The following is a 13,776-nucleotide window of genomic DNA, read 5'->3' on the forward strand; positions in this document are numbered from 1 at the left end:
TGGCTCTGTGACCAGAGCCAGAACCATCACTCTCTCACATAACTGGGGAACTTAGAGCCTCATGGTAGCCAAGAGGCAAACAACATCAGCATGTTAGAGAGTGAGAGGGAGACAGAGAGTGTGTGAAAAGCTTTGGGATTGTCAACTATTACATCACCACTTCCTGTGTCACAAAAAAACCACTCGGCACAGCATGGATGATTACCTCCTGAGAACACACACACAGATGTGTGCTCCATACTTGGAGTATGTTCCCTTTTTGACAGACAGCTAAAACTTATCCTGCAATAATCCCACAGCACAACGACTCTTCCCAAATTACTGTTTGTTTCACAATAAAGAACTCTGGCCAAAAGTGTTAAGTTTTCTGTAACCACTTCATTGTCGTGTGCGTGTGTTGGTGTTGGGGTGTTTTATGGTATACCCTAGTCTCTAGGGTATACCATAAAACATCTGCCACTCCATCACACAGGACAAATCACGATTTTTCTCCCTTTCTTTTGTTGTCTTTGAAACATTTCTGTTTCACCCTGAGAATCTATTTGTTTTTTGTTGTTTGAATTATGTTTTTTTTTCCCATTTCATGACCGTCAGCTAATCATTTCCTTCAATGAGACAGCTCATTCTATCTGCGTTTCCATTGTCTATTAACTGGTAGTTAGCCACAAAGGCCTGAAAAACAAACAAAAACAAAAACATTTTTGACATTGTTCATTCCCTTCTGTCCATGTCTGTCTGAACTAAATGAAGTAACCATTAATTTGCACACTGAAACAACATTGCACCGGGGATATGCTGTAAGATTTATCCCGCTGTGACTTTTCTTAGCCAATGAAGACATAAATATAGCATAAATAAGAAGAAACTAGGGAAACAAACAATTGTTAATAGGCTTTGTCTCTCTGCTTTGGGATTGGTCATGCTCAAAAGATATGACATGGTTGGTAAAACTGCTTCAAGGACAATGGAGTCTGTGCAGAGAGTTAAACTGCTCTACTAATGTGCGCGAAAAATGCATCAGCAATTTGAGTAGGGCAAGACTGATTTACTTTGAGGTGTCATTTGATCAGCGAACATCATTTTTAGCTGACGTAGCACAGACCCATTTAGCATCCAAACAAAAGACCACCTTTGACTCAATCCACTGAAGAATTACAAGTGACCAACCTAAAACCACATTCCACCGATCTTCAGTTAATGTTGAAAAGTAGTGGGAAACAGGAATCGCAAAGAATGCTCCAGAAATTTGAAATCTGGACACATTGCATGAGATTGCATGAGATGTGTCCATTCAGTTTGATCTTGACCGGAGTCAAGATCAAACTGAATTTATATTGCTACTTCCTTGTCGAAATATTTATTTTTGTTGAATTGTCAAGGAAGAATTCCACAGAAAATATTAAGTGTTCAGTAACATAATGCTCTGTACTGAACCCCAGTAAGCTACTCTACTTAAGAAAATAGCTAATTGTTAGCATAACTGAACCCTTTCAGGTACTACAAAATGTAGCATTACATGTCTGAATGAAAGGAAAGGTGTATAAGATGGTGGTGAGACCAGCAATGCTGTTTGGTTTAGAGACAGTGAGTGACAAAGAGGCAGGAGGTAGAAGTTGTCTATGTTTTTCAGCTATTTTGCAAAGCTGAATCCAAAAATGACATCCATTTTTCTCAATCAGGTCAGGTTTTTGTTCTAATTTGATTTAGAGAAATTAGATCTTCTTACTAAATTGATGACATTTTTGTGACATTATCAGTTCATTTCCGTTAATATTTCCCATCCAAAAAAAGGTTTTAGGGGAAAAAATTGTTTTCAAACATTTATTTTAATTAAATGTTACAAACTTGAATATTTATGTAAATTGAATAATAAACACTGATAAGGGTAAGTACATGTGAATTGAACATTATGTCTTCATTGTGTAAAGTCCTCCGTTTTTCTCTTCCCTGTCCTGATGGAATCTCTCCTCCTGCTCTTCACTCATTGATCAGATTCTCAGGAAACTGATCCAGATGTGAGAACAAGTCCTGCATTTTGATGCTCATGTTGCTCCATAGTTCAGAGAGTTGACCTGATTGAGCAAAACCAATGTGATTTTTGGATTCAGCAAATCAAAATGACGCTAAAACAGTTGAAAAACCACAGACAATTTTTTGGTTGTTGACCAGTGTTATTAAAACTGGTCCTGTTCTATTGCATGTTACTAGTAGTTAAACTGGGTTTGCGCTGAGCTTATGAGTTTTTCTTCAGCTCTCCTTCCTCTGCATTCTCCAACGCAGAAATCCTTCACTTTATCCCCACTATGACTTTAACCTTGTGTGCTGTCAACGGTGCTGTGGCCTAGTTCTCATAGCATCAGTCCGCCCAGTCTGGCCAGCCTTCCAATGAGAGCCCCACTCCACCACTCACTACAGTGGACGGAGAGCTTACTGTCTCCTCTCATTCTTTTGTTCCCTTTGTTTCCCCCACAGCAAGACAGAAAAACAGAGGAAATCCAGCAAGAGAGACAGAGGCAGAGGGGGAAAAGGTGGAGACGGGCAGAGAGGGATGTAGGGATTAGCTCTTTTTTTTGTGTCAAATAACCAAACCAATTTATACATTAAAAGAGATTCACAAGAATCCAACAAAGAGGCTAATTTCAAAGTGCTTCATATGCATAATAGACTGCCGAGAAACATTCCCAAAGAGGATGAAACATAATTTTATGAAGGTTTGCCATGGCTGTGTCCCTATACTCCCCTCAGGTCTGACAGATGTACCGTTTTTTTATTGTTCTCCCATCACACCAGCTTAGACTTCCTTAAGGGCCTTCTTTCATTTAGATGATAGTCTGATATTTTTCTTTTTCTCATGATTCAGTTGTTTATGTACTTCTCTTTGATTATCATAAACCATTACTGCAATTGCACACTTATTAGAGACCATCCATCAATCCATCCATAGGACGACTGTCCTGTGGACCAAAGGCGAACGTCCCACCAATGCTTTCCTTTCTATTGTTTTCAATAACGTGAAAAATAAAACACAATTTCTCTTCCTCCAAACGTGTGAACTCGTACAGTCGTCCCTCTCTTCCATGATTACCATGTTTACTGTGCTGTTGAAAACCACACTCATCCATCCATCCATACATTTTCTTCCGCTTATCCGGGGTCGGGTCGCGGGGGCAGCTGCTTCAGAAGGGAGGCCCAGACTTCCCTCTCCCCAGCCACTTCGTACAGCTCCTGGGAATCCCAAGGCGTTCCCAGRCCAGCCGAGAGACATAATCCCTCCAGCGTGTCCTGGGTCTTCCCCGAGGCCTCCTCCTGGTGGGAGGTGCCCGGAACACCTCACCAGGGAGGTGTCCAGGAGGCATTCTGACTCCTGCTTGAGGCAGGACTTTTTGCCCGAGCCACCTCAACTGGCTCCTCTCGACGTCCAGCTCCTCTCAAGGAGACTGGTTCCAAAACCAGAGCCATGCGTCGAGGTGAGGCCAACTATTTCTAGCCGGAACCTCTCAGTCTCGCACACTAGCTCCGGTTCCTTCCCCACCAGAGAGGTGACGTTCCACATCCCAAGAGCCAGCTTCTGCAGCTGAGGATCAGACCACCAGGGTCCCCTCCCTCAGCTGCCGCCCGTTACACACTGCACCCGACCCCTTTGGCCCCTCCGACAGGTAGTGAGCCCATTGGAAGGGGGACCCACGTCTCTTCTTCGGGCTGAGCCCGGCCGGGCTCCGTGGGTAAAAGCACGGCCACCAGGCACTCGCCATCGTGCCCCACCTCCAGGCCTGGCTCCAGAGTGGGGCCCCGGTGACCCACGTCCGGGCGAGGGAACGCTAGATCCAAGGTTGTTGTGCATCATAAGGGGTCTTGAAAACCACACAAAACACCAAATTAAGCTAGCATGAACATTTTGACATATTTGAGTAACACCACCATTATTCAAAACTTTAAAATCAACTTCAATTTTATTGCAGTTAATCTCACATTAAAATAAAAATCAGAAAATCATGATTTGTTTGGTTTTTGTTTGGTATAGATTTGTTTGGTCCATTATGCTACTGCAGCAAAAAATGGGTTTTTTACACCTCTCCACCAGGGTTGCCAGTAAGTATGGAGATTGTTGTGTTTGGTATCGACTGTAAACACTGAAAATTACTTCATGTATTTCTTTTGTTCATAATTTCCTCCGCTTTAGTAAAGCCCTTCCTCAACCTCAGAGGCTGGAGATTTATTCCAAAGAGGAAAAAAACAAAACAAATCAGCGCAAAGCAGAGATGAGAAAATAAGAAAGAGGCTCTCCCCGTTGCATAATTGATGAAGTGGAGCCGTTAATTCCAACTTAAACACGCCAATGAGACGAAAGAGGAAACCATCTGTGTGTCGCTGCTCTTAGGTGCCGTATCAGTAAAACATCTGGAAGCTGTGGGACAACAGAACAGATGAATGTCATGCAATACATACTGCCATCCACAGGAAACCATCAATGTGCTCCATCTTAGTAGCAGCATTAGCTACCAGCAATCCACAGTAAAGGGGCTACTGGTCCTGGACTATAGGCTTAGGCTACTGGTAGTCATTGCTCATATGATAGCTGGAGAACAACTTCAGAAAATATCACTTTTTTTTCATCACACATAACTGCCATGACAATGACATACAGTAAATCCAAACACAGGAAAAGAAGCATGGCATCACCTCACTGACTTCACTCTTCATGACCTAAACAATCTTGTACAAGGTGTGGCTCTTCGGTGTGAATTCAATCACTACACCACAATTCTCTTGGTACCTTCCCCTCCAGACTGCCCCTTTCTACACTATGTAAACCAGTAAAGTTTAAAGTCACTCCAAAACAGCCAGAGTACTGCATCTCTTCAGTGTTGCCCTGATTTCAAATACCTGAATCAGAGGAATGGCTCATTAGCTGGTCTCTGCAGAGCTAAGTGACATATCGAGGAAGTACTTCAGCCATCTGGATCATCTGTAGTAGAGCAGAGATACATCCAAACACTAAAGGACACTGTCACTTGAGGACTAAAGCAGGACATCCCTGATGCCAGAAGCACATTCTAACAACAATGCTACATTTATGCTACCATAGGAAATGCTCACAATGAGCCCCACACCCAACCTGGCACAACTCTCTCAAGTCCCTTCTCCATACCAGTGGCTTTAACCAGTTCTTCCCAGTCCGTCTCAGCCAGAATTTTTGAACCCAGTATGTTCAGCATGCTTTGTTCAGTGGCATGTTCAAGTTCCAGCAAGCCACGCTGGTGTGCCAGTGTCCAGCTGATGGTACCGCTGCCCCCTGCCACCAGGGTCCTATGGACCCCAATATGCTGTGACCACAGTAATAAATCACTACAGCCTCCCAGAGGATGTTCAGTGAAGACTAGAAACCTCTGTGGAACTCACATTATTGTAATGCGTCATACAAACACTGACCGTATTCTGATTGACTTTTGATGTTTATAGTGCAGTCTTTGTTTTGTAGGAAGACTCCTGAAAAGCAGCGTTTGGACAAGATGCTGCTACTGAAGTCCGTTTTAATAAACCACCTGGCAACACGGCACTGTCAGTGAACCATTTTACATCTGATATCTAGAGCACGAAGAGACAAACTTTATTTCTGGGATGAACGTAAGAATATTGAATTGCAGCACTCAGCGTTATTCTCTGCGTCAGCCTGTTCATAATGATCAGTGTGTTTTACAGTGAACAGCTGAGCCTGATGAGAACGCTTTGACAGGCCCGACAAAGGGCTCACTGACTGAGGCTGCCTTGGCCGACTCCCAAGCAGCCTCCAAACCGGTCCTCCCCATTCATCTCCGTGGGCTCTAACGAGCCTCGGGGCCCTAGCGACCTCCGAGAGTCTAACGAGCTCTAACGAGGGAAATGCTCCTTCGAATGTCCTATGACTAAGTTGTGTTGTCCCGCTGGCATTTGGGGGATGAGTGGAAGGGTTCGAAACAGTGTGTTTTTCAATGGAAGCATTTACAGGTTCAGTCAAGCTCAAACGGTACAAAGTTATTAATGTCCTTGTGACTTTATCTGTCTGCTGCTTCATGAGAAAGTTTGTTTGTGTCTTTAAGCGTCATATAAAACTTCTTTGTGTTTTCGTCACAAGTTGTCAGCCTGTGGTCTGAACGCATTGTCATGTAACCCGCCATTGTTTTAGTTCAGATCACATAAGATTGGACAGAAAGTCTGACATGGTCACGTTCATACGTTGCGTCACCAGCCCATGTAATCTTAGACTTATAGTCTGCCTATGGTTGGAGCTTGGCAACAGCAGCAGAGGAAGTTAAGGAAGCCATTCAGTCCATGTTGCTCACGCTTCCAAAAATGGAGCAATCAAAGTTGAAGCAAGAGGAGTGTTTAAGACATTTCATTGCTGGAAAAGCTTCATAGCGTTTCTTCCTTCGCGATCGAGTTGGCGCACTCGGTCTTCACGTCTCGGCCAAACGCTAGCAGTCAGGTAGAATCAGGCTAAATGCGAGACATTCCAGAGTGCTTTACACGTGTCTAAAACAAAAACCTTCAAGCTTTAAAAGACTGTTGCTACGGGGAGTTTGTTCCAGAGCTAGAAACTAAATTCTACCTGCTTAGTTTAGTTGTGATATTTTGAACAGAAATGCATTTTGACCCAAAGCTATTTCGTGGTTCATTAAAAAATAGCAAATTTTGCATCGATTTAAGAACTGGTGTAGCATAATCAGTTTTCTTATTGATGGTCAGCACTGTGGCAGCAGTATTTTGGATGAGCCTGAATGATTTGTTTTACAGCACGTGTCAAACTCAAGACCCGGGGGCCAAATCTGACCCACTGTAGCTTTTTTATGTGGCCCTTTAGACTCCAAATTTTATCAGTGAGTCCCTCCAATTTTTCACAAATCTGCAAAATTCACAAAAAAAAATCAACAAATTCTGATTTCACTGCAAATTCTCTCAAAGTTGGTCAAAAACATTGAGTTTAAGTGACTGCAACCTCACCTGATGTCAAGTTATAGTCCAGAATTGATACAAGTAATAAAAAGTCAACTTTAACATCATACATTAGTGCAAATATTATATTAATTATAAACATTTCTATATTGGCACCATAAAATCTGCAATTTTGTTTAAAAAAAACCCCACTAAAGCAATCACAAAATCCTGGAGGAAGTTATTTATTGATATTTTAACAATTTAATTGGTTTTATCAATGACACAACCGGCCAACCGGTCATTTGATATGGTCCAAAATGAAAAGTACGTCTTACAGAGACACTTTGATAATGTAACCTACTGAAATTCTAAGCATTTACTTAGTTTCTCTCTTCTGTCTTGAAATGAAACCCTTTATTCTGGCAATGTGTTTCACCAAGAAAGTGAACCACATCAACTGAAAATGGAACAAATGTGGCTCCTTGGCCCTCAGTGGAACCGAGGTTACCGGTGTGAAAACACTCAGTAACAGACTTTATGTGGCATCTTAAGTTTAAATTTGACTGCAAAACAACAGCCAAGGTTTCTTACATGCTCTGTGGTCTGTAAAATCAATAGTCAAACCCATAACACACAGATAAATATATCTAGGGCCGGATTAGTCTGACCCAGGACTGGGTCAGCAGCAAGAACCCATTGGCTTATTTTTAAACTGGTATTTATCAGCTTCTCATTTTGAATTTGCCTTGTGCCTTGGCATTACTAAAAAGTTAAATACCTGACACATATGTTAGATTTAACTAAACCAAAACTAAGAGATGAGAAGAATATAACTTATAACATATAAGCTCAGAATAAGAAATAACTTACATTTTGTGCTTAACTATTACAGAGATCCATAAATTAGTGAAGATTGCAGCGACGTTCAGCATGAAGAGACTTTGATGGAAGGATATGAAGTCAATCTGTTTCAATCACACTCGCTGTAATTACTTTGTGGGTTTTAACATGCAATTAAAAAAAAAATGGCTTCCCAGTTAAGATGAAACAAGAATTCAGGAATAGGCACCTCATTAGATTTTGCTTATTACAAATTAAACCTACATACATTCTCTCATAAAGTCAGTTTTTTTTCTTATAAGAAACTTTGACTTGTCACATCAAGTCAAGTTTTTGTGGTCTGCTCCCTTCAGGCTGCTGATCTTTAGAACATGTCTGTCTGTCCTGAGAACCAACAGCTGGATGGACAAACATGAGAACATGAACACATCTGAGCTCCCTTCACTTTCTGTTGACACCCAGCGAAACCTTAAAACCAGCTACTTGGTGGGAATTACCCTGGACCACACACACACCAAAAACACACCAGTGATGGGACTAATGCCACGCTTTCACAGAGCATCTTCAGTCCTGCAGTTCGACACAGAGTCATGGGACATCATGTTACTGGCTTCTGAAAGGACGGAGCACAATGGTCAGTCTCAGACAGAATACTGACCCCTTTGCTTCCAGGTCTTTTGCTCTGTTGAATTTCTGTCTGTCTGGTTTAGCTCTTTAATGAGGAGGACCAGTCTGAAGCAACGACTGCTGCCAAACTTCATAAATTTGCTTCCCTGGTTCAACTGAGAGCTTTGGGAGTCATGGAAGGCAAAAACCATCAGGGTGATGCCCTTTCTCTCGCAAGTTTTTATGCAAGTTTGACTAAACAAATTCATCTGTTTATACCATCTGCAGCTCCTTCCTACCTCAACTCATATTAAATATGAGCAGAAATGCCTCTAGAATCAGATTTTTAGGCATCCAGACCTGCAAAAAAAAAAAATCAACTACTAATCAAACTATCAGTTTTTCAGAGTTCATTACTTAAGACAGAACAGTGGGAAAATTGAATGTATGAAATGCAAGTAAGCAATAAATGAAAACCACACAGATTAACATTAATATCATATATATGATGTAAGAAAAACTGTCAAGTTACGAAAAACACAGTTTTAACTTAATCCATTGCATCTCAGGTAAGTTTTGCGCCACAGTTAAGAATTTATTTAAATTGTATAAAGAAATAGAAACAATAAACAATAAAAAATTCAGTTCTTATTATTCAATTTCACTGTTACTTATTTTTGGAGATGTTGGTTTACGCCCTTTTCCCGTTTACTGTTTAAACTTTACCTTTAATAACATAAAGTTACCTAATTTTTAAAGTGCAATCAGTAATACTTTTATAACAAATTTATATCAGTAATGATTTCTTGGTTAATGTCAAGTTGTCATAACAAAGACATTTTGAATAATGTCAACTTTGTATTAAAAGTGTCATAATTTACCAAATGACGCTTTATGACAACAGTCATCAATATTCACGAAGGCTTATTCATGTTCATGACAGGTGTTATGTCATGTTCATGACAGTGTCATGTCAGTCTTATTCACCCCCCTTCAAATAAAGTGTTACCCTATATTTTAGCATATCTGTGCCAATATCAACATGATAATCTCCTGTGTCCGCTGCTGACAGCTGACCGTGTGCAGGGTATAAGGTGAAGGGTCAAGTCTTCACCTTTTAACCCCTGTAACGCAGATGTAATACTAGAAGATGATGTACAAGATATGCACAACAACCACCAACCACAAATAACTAAAAAAATACCCTCCAAAAATAAAACAAAATGCTAGTCCATACCAGAGACTGTAAAGCACTGACTCTGGTTTAGTTTCAGAGAGCAGGTCACACAGGACGCATGCAGCAGAGTTAGGTGGAGGTCCTGCTGAGGCACGGAAGAGGAAGGGAGGAGTAGGGAAAGAAAGAGGAAGATAAGGAGAAAGAGGAAGAAAAAGTGCATTCTAATCATCATAAATCTACTTTGCTGACAGCAGGATACACACAATATGAAGCCGTTTGACCCAAACAAGAATCTTCATGTAGCCTTGGTCATTTACACATAGATTTTTTTGACTGATTGTTCTACATTTCCAGACTTTTGTTTTTCACAAAGCAACTCTGCACTGTTCACAGAGCTGTTTAGTAACTAGTTACATTTATTTCAGTAATTAAAAAAAAAAAAAGTAAATAAGTATTAAAATAAGTATTTTTACTACACTGTACTTTTTACCTTTACTTCAGTAATTTTATGAAGTATTACTACTCTTACTTGAGTAAAATGTCTGGATTCTCTACCCACCATTCACCGAATGAAAAACAAAAATGTTTCAACCAAAAATTCACCAGACACAGACACACACCTGCAGTTTTTAAGTTTTATTAGTTTTATACTGAAAGAAACTGATTTGGATTTTCTTTTGCATAAATTTGACAATTTGTGTTACTTGTATAAATTATTGTAGTGCTACTTCTACTTGAGTATAATGTTTGGGAACTCTACCCACCTCTAACCGTTCATCACAATATGACACTGATTAATTCACACAACCTCACCTCTAATAAACCAATGGTACATCAGAAATTATCTGGTTCTCCAATGACTGTAACCACATGTGTGTTACTGACCACTGGTGGTACTTGGCTTGCCCTTATTGGTGCTTAAGAGACGAATGTGATTTCAAGGATTTCCAATCTGGGAATGATATCAAATCCAATTTAACCTATCTGCAGCATCCGTGGTAAGTTGGTAGTAACCAGGCTAACTCTTGTTAGCATTACCAGCTATTAATACATTTCTTCAGATTTTGTAAGCTCAAACACTTTGTCAACATATTTCCTAAAAAGGAGATTGAACAGTTGTGTGGTACATTTTAAATATTTATTATGGTGTCTATCACTAAGTTTTATATTCAAAGCGGCCGTGCTGGGTCTAGAGGAAACTCCTGACTTAGAGGAACCTTGTTGTTATATTTTACCGAAGCTAATTCTGAAAATATCCGTTTCTGACAAAAAAAAAAGTGTGGGGCTTATGTGAACCAAATTATTCATATAAAGCAAATGGATGAGAATAGGGCTGAAACGATTCCTCGAGTGATTCGAGTACCTCGATTATTAAAATTCCTCGAGGAAAATTGACCTGCCTCGAAGCTTCGTTAATTTATGTTTTATCATTTAGCGCACCGTGTTTCAGCCGGAACATTATTTGCGTTGCGCAGAGCTCTGACTTCCGCCTCCGAGTTGTTGACGGAAGCTACGTGTTAGTGCCATAACGTCCAATCTTCAAGTTCGGCCCGCGGGGATTTTACTGATTGGTGATAATTCCGGGTTTTCATCGTTTTTGTGGGACCAATAAACATCCTTAAAATGACCGGCGTGATGCCGGGAGTTCGGCAGCCTTTCTGCTCCGGAGCTGCTGGTTGAACGGCGGGAAGAAGCTGAGGAGGATTTATACAGGTGAGCGGAGAGACTGAACACGGCGGGCGGCTGAGGCTTGATGCTTACAGGGTAAGAGCAGCTTTACGGACGAACCGCACAATAAACTTATATMATCCCGGTCTGAACAAACGGGAGGCGGAACATGGCTGGTAGATGAGTTTCTGAACGGAGGAGCCGTAAATATCCCGTATTGCTCCCCMGGTCTACACAAAAGTAACTGGTAGGAAAGCACAAATGTGTAAAAAATAGACTGATGTTGATATCCGATAGTAACACTGGTGTTATGGAAGATTTACCAATATTTTATTTCATAATAGTTTTTATCCGATTACTCGATTAATCGTAAGAAAAATCTATAGATTACTCCTTTACTAAAATAATCGTTTACAACAGCCCTAGATGAGAACATGAAATACCTCAAGGTAGAAAGAAAAGTTCAAATCTAGTTGCAGATATATGTGAAAAGATCTGTCAAGACGGCAACCAGAATGGCAAATTTTCTGAAACATGCACTATGCTATTTTACACTACACAATAATATACAACACTACATTATGCTATACTATATTATACCAGTTACTTATATGAAGTATGTGTAACTTATTGTGTGCTTATGTTTTGTTTAGGGAATGTGTATTGAAATAGAAGGATTTCAAATCCTAAACATTGCTGTATCGTTTCACTTATTTATTTATTTAATTTTATAAGCTGAATGGTTCATTCATGTCTGGATATTTGAAATAAACATGTTCAGGTCTGTCATTAAGCAGAGAGCCAGAGTCAGTGAATAATCTTCTTCATTTTGAATGCCAAAACATTACGCCAACATCTGATTGCACATTTGTTTGCACTTTTACGGTGCTTTTTAGAGAAAGAATCAAGCAAAAATGGAGCTACTGACATTCACTTATTGATGTTTTTTCAGAAATGTTTCCCAATGCAGCAGCTGCTTAGTCAAAGTATTCTGACATCAGCAGTCAAAAACGTGCCCTTTGTTCAGAAAACCGGTAGAGTTTTTAGGGTCCTTCATTGCATCAGCTGAAACCTCTTCTGTAGTGAGCTGTAATCACTGATTATAAGCACATTGTTTCCAGCTGAGGCAAGAAGACTGAGAAAGGCTGATGACTCAACGATTCTCAGACGCTCACCGATGCTGTTCCCTTCCTGGGACCCGAGGAATTCAGCCATTCCAAATTAGGGCAGTAGTTTCTTATTTAGCCCTAAGACAACTGACCCACATCTTTGAGTCTGAGCAGCAGAACATAAACAGGGAGGCTATTAAAGCTCACATGAATAATAGATGAAACAAAGACTGAGAAACGGAGAAACAGAGAGAAACTGTTCAAATGAAAGGCTTTGAATAAAGACCATATAATTATGTACATACTATACTACACAGTACACTATGCCATACCATGAACTATGCTATTTTACACTACACAATAATATACAGCACTACATTATGCTATACTATATTATACCAATATATAACACTATATCATACTAAAATATACTATTTGTTTCTACATTATGCTATATTGCATTATACTGCTATGTTACACCTCTACTACTATATAATACACTATGCTAATTTTACACTGTACTATACTACAGTATTATATTACATATTTCTATGCATATTTCTATACATTGCACTTTATTGCACAAATATATGACACCACACTATACTAAAATATATTGCTTGTGAATACCTTCCCCCAAACAAGAGCAAGTTGAGTGGGTTTGTTGTTTTTTGGGCTTTGGGAGTTTTTAGAGATGAGCTTAACTAGACTACTTAAACCTGAATTATTTTTGTACTCAACTACGGCTGAAAGATACGGACTCAAAGTTTTATTGCAACATTTTTTGGTCATATTGCGATAACGATAAAGTGACAATAAGAACTATTTACAATTTATTTATTTTTTTTAGATAACTGATCAGCGCAGAACTCATAGCCCCATGAATACAGACACTACACTTTTGAAAAACATCACATTTGAAATATTCTTCTCTAGGAAACCAGTCATATAGAAACGTGTGATTTGTATCACTAAGCTGCACACCACAATCAGCTATGGGTGTTGATAGTTAATGTGTGTATGAGTTTTCCCTTTTCCACCATTAATCTGCCCCCAGTCAGAGAACCGGGGTGGTGCTGGATCTGGTGGCCTGCTGCACATAGAGACTCACAGACAGACAACAGGAGAAGCAGCAGACTGGGATCACGTCTGGCGGCTGCGCTTCCTCACACCTTCTGTGCGTTCCTGCAGGGAAATCAGTGACGCTGCACTCTCACTGAGACGACACACACACCCACACAGTCTCTCTTCTCCTAACGCTGATGTCCGAAGATGATGTGCATGTATGGTTAACACGTGTGCGCCATGCAGAGGAGGAATCTGATCCTCAGAGCCTCTGAGGTAAATGGACTAATAGGCTCCTAAAGAGACCCAGTGGCTGGATGCATGTGGGCCCCACCAAGAAAAAAAATAAAAAATCATCACAAGATGTCAGACACTGGGCACAAATATAGAACATTATAT

The 13,776-nt window shown here is 40.2% G+C and overlaps 1 protein-coding gene across 6 annotated transcripts in view; it reads right to left on the reverse strand.

The window, feature by feature from the left end:
- mtss1lb (MTSS I-BAR domain containing 2b) overlaps nucleotides 1–13,776 on the reverse strand; it is a 70,815-nt gene that overhangs the window by 55,874 nt on the left and 1,165 nt on the right. The window lies entirely within an intron of this gene.

Source organism: Poecilia reticulata, linkage group LG3 (genome assembly GCF_000633615.1).
Source record: "Poecilia reticulata strain Guanapo linkage group LG3, Guppy_female_1.0+MT, whole genome shotgun sequence".
Lineage (NCBI taxonomy): Eukaryota > Metazoa > Chordata > Actinopteri > Cyprinodontiformes > Poeciliidae > Poecilia > Poecilia reticulata.